Source organism: Peromyscus maniculatus, chromosome 15 (assembly GCF_049852395.1).
Source record: "Peromyscus maniculatus bairdii isolate BWxNUB_F1_BW_parent chromosome 15, HU_Pman_BW_mat_3.1, whole genome shotgun sequence".
Taxonomy (NCBI): domain Eukaryota; kingdom Metazoa; phylum Chordata; class Mammalia; order Rodentia; family Cricetidae; genus Peromyscus; species Peromyscus maniculatus.
The window spans coordinates 1,160,117-1,169,721 of NC_134866.1; positions in this window are offsets into that span (position 1 = coordinate 1,160,117).

Below are 9,605 nucleotides of genomic sequence, written 5' to 3' on the forward strand. Positions count from 1 at the left end.
TCCTATTTTTGTTTTTTAATGCCATGCTGGTATTTCTTTTTTCTACCACTGTAGAAGTATCTCAACGTCATTCTAAGCAACCAATATTCCAAACCTGCCCTGGAGGTCGCCTTTCCCACGGATCCCCACCTGTCTGTATAGCTTCATCCTTCCCACGAGTTTTCCATGGCTGCCATGACGCCCTCACACAGTGAAGTGTGTGTGCTTCACAGTGCTGGAATGAACGTGCTCAGCTCTCTGTCTGTGTTCATGGTGCCTCCATGGACTTAAAAAGCATCTTGTCAGCTATGGGGTACCAGGCTAGCGGCTTTCCTCTTTTTCTTCATTATTTATGGGCAGCCTTCTGTTGTCCTATGACTCCCATAGTTTCTGATGTCATTTATCCTTTGTTTCCTCTTGTATCCTTTGATGGCAACCTGTGATTTTTCTCTGGCTAATGTCAAGATTCTCTTTGTCTTATCCTACTTATGTTTATTGATGTCCTTCCTTCCTTCCTTCCTTCCTTCCTTCCTTCCTTCCTTCCTTCCTTCCTTCCTTCCTTCCTTCCTTCCTTTTTTCCCTCCCTCTCTCCCTCCCTCCCTCCCTCCCTCCCTCCCTCCCTCCCTTTCTTTCATTAAATTTCCCATTTATTTTACATACCATCCACAGTTTCCCCTCCCTTCTCTCCTACCCTTCCCTTCCCCCACCTCCTGTCCTCCCCCTCCCGCATCCACTCTGCCTCCTTTCAGAAAGGGGCAGGCTTCCCATGGGAGTCAACAAAGCATGGCATATCTAGTTGAGGTAGGACCAAGCTCCTCTCCCTGACTCAAGGCTGGGTGAGGCACCCCAGCATGGGGCATAGGTTCCCAAAAGCCAGCTCATGTGCTAGGGACAGGTCCTGATCTCAGTGCTAGGGGCCCCACAAACAGACCAAGTTACACAACTGTCACCTACATGCAGAGGGCTTAGGTGGGTCCCTTGGAGGCTCCTTAGCTGTAGGTCTAGCGTCTGTGAGCTCCCACTAGCTCAGGTCAGCTGATCCTGTGGGTTCTCCCATCATGATATTGACTGCCCACACCCTCACACCCCTATCCCCCCATCCCCACTCATACAATTCCTCTTCCTTCTCTTCAACTGGACTCATCAGTTACTGGATGAAGGCTCTGTGATGACAATTAAGGTAGTCAGCAATCTGATTGATGTGCCATGCTATGTTCAAGCCCATGGGAGGCCTGCCCCTGTCTGAATGGAGACAGGGGAGGAGTGGATGGATGGGGAGGGGGTAGATGGGAGTTGGGAGGGGAGGAACAAGAAGAGAGGAGGTAGGGGAAACTGGTTGCCATGTAAAATAAAGGAAAAAAGTTAATAAAAAAGAATTTGGTAATGTTCCTTCTGTTTCAATTGTGTGGAAAAATTTGAGGAGTATTAGTATTAGCTCGTCTTTGAAATTCTGGTAGAATTCTGCACTGGAACCATCTGGTCCTGGGCTTTTGTTTTTGTTTTTGTTTGGTTGGGATACTTTTAATGACTGTTTCTATTTCCTCAGGGTTATAGGTCTATTTAAATTGTTTATCTGGTCTTGATTTAATTTTGGTATTTGGTACCTATCAAGAAAATTGTTCATTTCTTTTAGATTTTCCAATTTTGTGGAGTAGATGTTTTTGAAGTATAACCTAATGATCATCTGCATTTCTGTGGTGGTATTGTGTCACCCAAAATATTGTGCACCCTAATAAACTTATCTGGGGTCAGAGACAGAACAGCTACAATATTAAACATAGAAGTTAGGCAGTGGTAGCACACACCTTTAATCCTAGCATTCCAGAGGCAGAAATCCACGTGTTCAAGGATACAGCCAAGCATGGTGACTCACACCTTTAATCCTAGAAAGTGAGCCTTTAATCCCAGGGAGTGATGGTAGAAAGCAGAAAGATATATAAGGCATGAGGACCAGAAACTAGAAGCATTTGGCTGGTTAAGCATTTGGCTGGTTAAGCTTTCAGGCTTTGGAGCACAGTTCAGCTGAGAGCCATTGGGATGAGGACACAGAGGCTTCCAGTCTGAGGAAACAAGATCAGCTGAGAAGTTGGCCACGTGAGGTTAGCTGTGGCTTGTTCTGTCTCTCTGATCTTCCAGTGCTCACCCCAATAACTGGCCTCAGGTTTGATTTTATTAATAAGACCTTCTAAGTTTCATGTTACACATTTCCTCAGTGTCTGTTATTATATACCCCTTTTTTGTTTCTGATTTTGTTAATTTGGTTATTCTCTCTCTGCTTTTTGGTTAGTTTGGATACAGGTTTGTCCATCTTGTGATTTTCTCAAAGAACCAACTCTTTGTTTCATTGATTTTTTTTGTATTGTTTTGTTTCTATTTTATTGATTTCAGTACAGAGTTTGATTATTTGCTGCTTGGGTGAGTTTGCTTCTTTTTGTTCTAGAGCTTTCAGATGTGCTGTTAAGTCACTAGTGTGAGATTTCTGCAAGCTCTTTATGCAGGCATTTAGTGCTATGAACTTTCCTCTTAGCACTGCTTTCACAGGGTCCCATAAGTTTGGGTTTTTTGTGCATTCATTTTCATTGAATTCTAGGAAGTCTTTAATTTCTTCATTTCTTCTTTGACCCAATGGTGATTCAGTTGAGCATTGTTCACTTTCCATGAGTTTGTAGGCTTTCTGTAATTGTTTTGTTGAATTCTAACTTTAACCCATGGTGATCTGATAAGATAGAGGGGGTCATTCCAAATTTTTTTTGTAGCTGTTGAGATTTGCTTTGTGACCGAGTATGTGGTCAATTTTAGAGAATGTTCCATGGGGTGCGGGAAGAAGGTGTGTATTCTTTTGTGTTTGGGGGAAGGTTCTACAATGTCTTTTGGGCCATTTGAGTCACAGCATCTTTTCGTTCCTTGCTTCTGTGCTAAGGTTCTGTCTGGCAGACCTGTCCATTGGTGAGTGTGGACTGCTGAAGTCTCTATTATGTATATGGAGTTTGATGTGTCATTTAAACTTTAGTAATGTTTCTTTTACATATGTGGGTGCCCTTGTGTTTGGGGCATATGTGTTCAGAATTGAGACTTCATCTTGATAGATTTTTCCTGTGATGAATATGAAATGTCCTTCTCCATCTCTTTTATTAATTTTAGTTTGAAGTCTATTTTGTTAGATATTAGTATAGCTACACTGCTTGCTTCTTAGGTCCATGTGAATGGAAAAATTTTCCCAACTCTTTACTCTGAGGTAATGTGTGTTTTTGAAGTTAAGGTATGTTTCTTGTATTCAGAAGAAGGATGGATTCTGTTTTTGTATCCATTCTGTTAGGCTGTGTCTTTTTTTATTGGTGAATTGAGTCCATTGATATTGAGAGATATTAATGACCAGTGATTGTTAATTACTGTCATTTTTTTTTTGTCTCAGGGAGGGTGGTGGTAGTGTGTGTGTGTGTGTGTGTGTGTGTGTGTGTGTGTGCGCGCTTCCTTTCTTTGGGTTTTGCTGGTGTGAGGTATCTATTGCCTGAGTTTTTGTGGATGTAGCTAAACTTCCTTGGGTTAAAGTTTTCCTTCTAGTACTGCCTGTAGGACTGGCTTTGTGGATAGATATTGTTTAAATCTGATTTTGTCATAAAATATCTTATTTTCTCTGTCTGTGGTGATTGAAAGTTTTGCTGGATATAACAGTCTGGACAGGCATCCGTGGTCTCTTAGTGTCTGCAAAACTTCTTCCAGGACCAGCTGCTGGCTTTCAGAGTCTCTATTGAGAAGTCGGGTTTAATTCTGAGAGGTCTGCCTTTATATGTTACTTGGCCTTTTTCCTTTGCAGCTCTTAATATTCTTTCTTTACTCTGTATGTTTAGTGTTTTGGTTATTATGTGGTGAGGGGACAATTTTTTTTTTTTTTTTGGTCAAGCCTATTTGGTGTTCTGTTAGCTTCATATACCTTTATAGACATGTCCTTCTTTAGGTTGGGAAAGTTTTCTTTTATGATTTTGTTGAATGTTTTCTGTGCCTCTGAGCTAGGATTCTTCTCCTTCTATTCATATTATTCTTAGGTTTTTGTCTTTTCATAGTGTTCCAGATTTTCTGCATGTTGTGTTAGGAATCTTTTAGATTTAACATTTTCTCTGACCAATGAATCTATTTTCTCTATCATTATCTTTAGTGCTGAGATTCTCTCTTCCATCTCTTGTGTTCTGTAGTTCCTGTTCACTTACCCAGAGTTTCCATTTCCAGAATTCTCCCAGTTTGTATTTTCTTTATTGTTTCTATTTCAATTTTTAAGTCTTGAACTATTTACTTTACCTATTTGATTGTTTTTTTCTCTTAACTTTCTTTATGGGATTTATTGATTCCTTCCAATTTTTTGTTAGTCTTTTCCTCAATTTCTTAAGGCATTTTTTATTTCCTCATTAAGGGCCTCTATCATCTTCATAAAGTTATTTTTAAGGTCATTTTCTTGTGCTTCAACTGCGTTGGAAGTTCTTGTTCAGGTCTTGCCACTGTAGGGTCACACTGGGTTCTAGTGGTGCCATATTGCTCTTTCTGTTGTTGAATGTATTTGTACACTATCATTTACTCATCTGGTCTTCCATCTGGTGTGGGTGGTGCCTGTGCCTATGTAGTCTGCTGGGGTTGGGTGGCAGAGTGGGTCCAGTGGGTGACAGGGGAGGTGGTGAAGCCTGGAGGCAGACCTCTCACCTGCTTGCTGACTGCTAGGGACTGCTTTTCTTTCTTTCTTTCTTTCTTTCTTTCTTTCTTTCTTTCTTTCTTTCTTTCTTTCTTTCTTTCTTTCTCTCTCTCTCTCTCTCTCTCTCTCTCTCTCTCTCTCTCTCTCTCCTTCTTTCCTTCCTTACTTTGAGGTAGGGTCTTTCTACATATCCCTGGCTGTCCTGGAACTCACTATGTAGACCAGCCTGGTCTGGAACTCACAGAGATCTGCCTGCCTCTGCATCCTCTAGTGCTGGGGTTAAAGGTGTGCATCACCATTACTGGTTTATTGATTTTCTTGAAACTATGATATCATGAAGGTCTTAGAAAAGAAACCTAGCCATTCTTTCCCCAAACACAGCTCTTCTCTGCCTTTGTCTCCTGTGGATGGGTTGCTCAGGATTTGGCCTTTTTGAGGATTCTCCTTCCTTATGCTCTGTCTGACTTTCTTCATCTCTATTTTTTCTAAGACCCAGTTAGGGTATTTTTTTAATTGACCTTTCATCTAGTCTTATTTTCACATATATTTACTTCAATGGTGAACTCACCCACTAGATTATTAAATTCAAGTAGATTCTTATTTGTAGAATGTCTCTGGGGGTCTTTCCTATAGCTTCTCGTTCTCTATTGAATTTATCTTCATCATAGCTTTTTTAAAAAATAATTTCTTTATTATATTTAAGGGGATTATTTTAAAGTTCCTATTTAATCCATATGATCTGTGGATCTGTTTCCACTTTATTTCTGTTATCTAACTTTACCTTTACCGTTAATTAAAAAAATTTCTTTACATTTCTTGCAAAATCATAGCATATGCTAGATGTGTGTCAGAGCCGCCAAGTCTGGCAATGCCATCAGCTCATCCTTTTCAGCTGCCTCCCTCTCCTGACAGGTGGATGGGCCACATCATGCCAGCTGGGAACTAAGCAGGTCTGGATAGGATTGTCGTTACAGTCAGACTCATCCGGCTTGAGTCGTCACTGTGCCTTGGACACTACCCCTCTGGGATTTTAATGAGAACCATCTATGCAGTTTTAGAATCTGGAATTAGTTTTAGTTGACGAGAGGGCTGCAGGCCTCTGACTGCCTCTCAGCTTGCCACAGACTGCCTGTGCCACCCAGCTTGTGGACTGCTCCATGCCACCCAGCTTGCTTCAGGCCGCTTCTTGCTACCCAGTTGCTGCACAGGTTTTCCCCTTAGGTGTCCTGTCACTACAAGATGCTTCATTGATTTTCTTGACTCAACCCTGAGGGTTAGCTCATCTTGTTTTCATTTTGTTGTTGTTGTTGTTGTTTTCTCTAACGTCTTGGAAAGCATGGCTTTTGTAATTTACCGAGCTGTTTTCCAAGAGTCTACAGTGCTGTATTCTCTGTTAATATCCATAACATTTTACTTGAAGTAAAAGTCTTACTGATTGTTAAGACTGCACCATTATTATGAGAAATGTCCCTGAGTAGAGTTAGCATTGGATCATGATGCAGACCACTCTGTAAAGACACGACCTAAGAGGAACAGTCCAGGACACCTACCCATCTGTTTAATAGAAACTGTAGAAACACACTCTGAAATGGTAGGCCTTTGATTGGCCTCTCCACATCACCTCAATCTGCCCCATCCTAGGGCATTTCCTGATTTCTTGAACACCTGCAGCTGTGAGTGCCTTGGCCCATCAGCTCTAAGGAGGAAGAATGGTTCATTGGCTGGGAAATGGAGCATTATGAAGGCTTCTCCAAAACATTCCACTGGGTTCTTGACTCAGAATTTGTTTTCAAAGAGAGCCAGCATGGGCCCTCAGCCTATCCTTCTGCTCCATCCTTATGGCTATGACCTTCAGGGTGGTGCTGGCCATGCAGTTTCTACCTGGAAGCCCTACTGCCATCTCCTGTGTTCAGGTGTGGCCCGCACACCATGCTTGAGATGAGTCAGGGAAAGGGAAGATGCATGCTGATGCTGCTCCCTCCAGCTGGGCTGGTGTGGAGAGGAGGGTCTGCTCCAGGTGCTGGTACCCCAGGGGCACCTGGAAAAGACACGGAGGCATTGGTTTGCCTGTGAACTTGACAGCATTGCAGAGGGGGTATTTCCTTGTTATCTGCCCAGGAAGAGCCATCAATCTCCCTGGGCATGCAGCATCTCTGTTTAATGGCTGATAGAGCGTCTCCAAAAGGCTGGTTTTGCTCTTTGTTTAAAATGACATATAATGGGCCTGGACTTATCAGTGTCTCTAAATGCGTTTTCTGTGCTCTGTCCCCATGGGGAGGGGGCAGATTGCGTCAATTTTAATGACTATGTGCAGGATTGACTTTGAACTTGGTATAATTTAATCCATCAATTTAACATTCAATGAATATGTAAAGGAAGACACTCTGTGGATGAAAAGCAGAAGGGACAATCTTATTAATTTGAAATGGACTTGAGGAACAACATCTGCCACGGGCTATGCTGGCATCCGGGAAGCTGCCTGAGTCCTGAAGCAGCTAAAAACAGTCTGGAGCCATTCCAGAACCCCTGCAGTGGCAGCTCCAACCGTGTGAGAGTGGTGGGAGGTGGGTGACTGGCCCAGCTGCAGAGCCGAGGATGCTCTGGCCAAGGCATCCTGGTACTGAGCTCCCAGCCAGAAGGCCAAGCTCTATGGAGAATCCTGGGTATAGGACTCCAGCACAACCCTCAGACTGACACTGGGCTGGATGATGAACCCGCTGACTCCAGACTTCTTTGCTCTAATAGCCTGTCCGTACCTTTGGAGAGCAGCTATATGACGACGGTGTGGGGAGACAGAGGGCCTAGTGAAGTCTAGTAGCAGCTGGGAGAATGTGGGGAATCCTTCTGTTTCCACACAGGCATCCTGGATGTCAAAGGAGGTCAGAAAGCGCACGAGGCCCTGTTTGCAGCTGGAGGCCTGATTTGCAGTGTGGTTGGAAGTTCAGCTTGTGTGCAGGGCTGGTTGGTTTTCATTACCTGAGCAGTGCCTTGTTCCAGATTTGCCCCTTGGCTGGGGGCTGCTGTTTTCCCAGTTTGCTTTACACATCTGACCTCTTTATTGCTTCCCGGCCTCTCAGTGCTGTGACGGGGAGGGGGCGCGTATTTTTGCCCTTTGGGAAGTGTTTCTGGTCCAAGTGGTCTGTCATCCAGGCCTCATCATCTCTCTTACATGTAGCTCAAAGAGTCAGTTCTTTGATTCTGAGGTAGCTTAGAGTATCAAGCAAACCCAGCTTGCTCTAGGATTCTAACAGGCAGTACCAGCCATTGGTCAACACACGCAGCAATACTCAGGCTACGATGGATGGGCTTCAAAGAAAAATCAGCTTTCCTGCCTGAACTTGGAAGCATGAGTGACCTTAGGTACAAAGGGGGCAGTTTTCCAGCCTGAACAGTGGAAGGAAGGGACACCTTAGATGTAAACCAGTGTCTGAATCAGTAAGTACATTTCCAGTTTCATGTAGTTTTATCAGACATGGACCCAACACTACAATAGTGACCACAGTGACACACTTGGATTATTCTGCAGTTATTACTAATACTTGGCATTAGATCTGCTATTTTTGGAGTAAACCACTTTCCTGTCTTTTCTAACCTGCTTTGGCAAGCACCAACATTGTTACCTTTGGCAAAAGGATGTGGGGCAGGGTTAGTGCAGACTGGACAGGAAGCTCCATTTCCTCCCTTCTCAGCCACAAAATCCACAGTAGAAAGAGTTCTATTAAACACACTACTCTGCTTCTGCAGAGATAACAAAAAGAAACAAGGTCAGCAGGCTCTCTCTCTCTCTCTCTCTCTCTCTCTCTCTCTCTCTCTCTCTCTCTCTCTCTCTCTCTCTCTCTGCCTCAGGCTGGCCTGGAATTCATGATGCTCCTGCCTCACCCTCCTGACTAACTTGGATGACAGCTATGGAACTATATTCAGTGTGTCAGAGCTTTAAAATTTCCATACCAAAAAAAAAATAGAGAGAGAGAGAGACAGAAACAGAGAGAAGAAAATGAGAAAATGCGTTCAATATTCTGATGAAAATTCTATACCTAACCAAACTATCATGTAGATGTAAGGAAAGAATGGAGGCATTTCCATTGAATGTGCTTTCTTTCAAATTTCCACTCTTAACTAGCTGCTTTGGGGTACCAAGAAAGAAAGTACTAAAAAAGAGAAGGTATGGACTTAGTAAACAAGAGACCTAGCTAGGATGGTAGGGTCCTAGTCTGGAGGAGGTGGGGACTGATCCCAGGGTAAATATATTCAGTGTAGATGGTCAACAATGGTTCAAGGGAGGGACATTGAGAATCTTGGTGCTATTGATACTTTCCTACACAGAGGACCTCAGGTCCAGCAGAGCCAAGGCACATGTTGTGAAGCCATCCTTCAAGGCCCCTCTGAAGATGTTCACGTCATTCTATGAGGAGCCTGGGAGAGGCACACAGGATACCTGGGGGAACACTGGTTCTTGATGCCTTAGCTTATGTGACAGGCCCACGGATGTTTGTTTAATTTATAGATCCCACACACATTGTTCTGAAGACATCTGATGATCAGGAAACCCTAAACCCCACTGCCCCAGGTCTGCAGAAGTGAAGTGAATTAGTTGCCTCCTCCTTGCTGGTGGGAACCCAAGTGCAGTTAACAGGGAGTGGGGCCAGTCTTCCAGAGGGCTTCAGATTTCAGCCATATGGCCCCAAATCCGTCTACATGATCCTTCGCTAGATCAAGAAAGGCCTCTAGATCCTCCCTTGCCTCATAGCCATGAGATGCTAACAGGAAAGATTTTTTTCATACTTTCTCTCAGGAAGGTGACATTCATTCCTGGTCAAGTGAGGCTGTGCTACATATTGGGTTGTGTGTTCCAATTACTTTGCTCCATGTACAGTTCTGGCAAGTTTCACCCTGTGTCCCTGTCATTGACTTAACAAGGATTCACAGTTGCTCCCTCGGCATTCTTGTG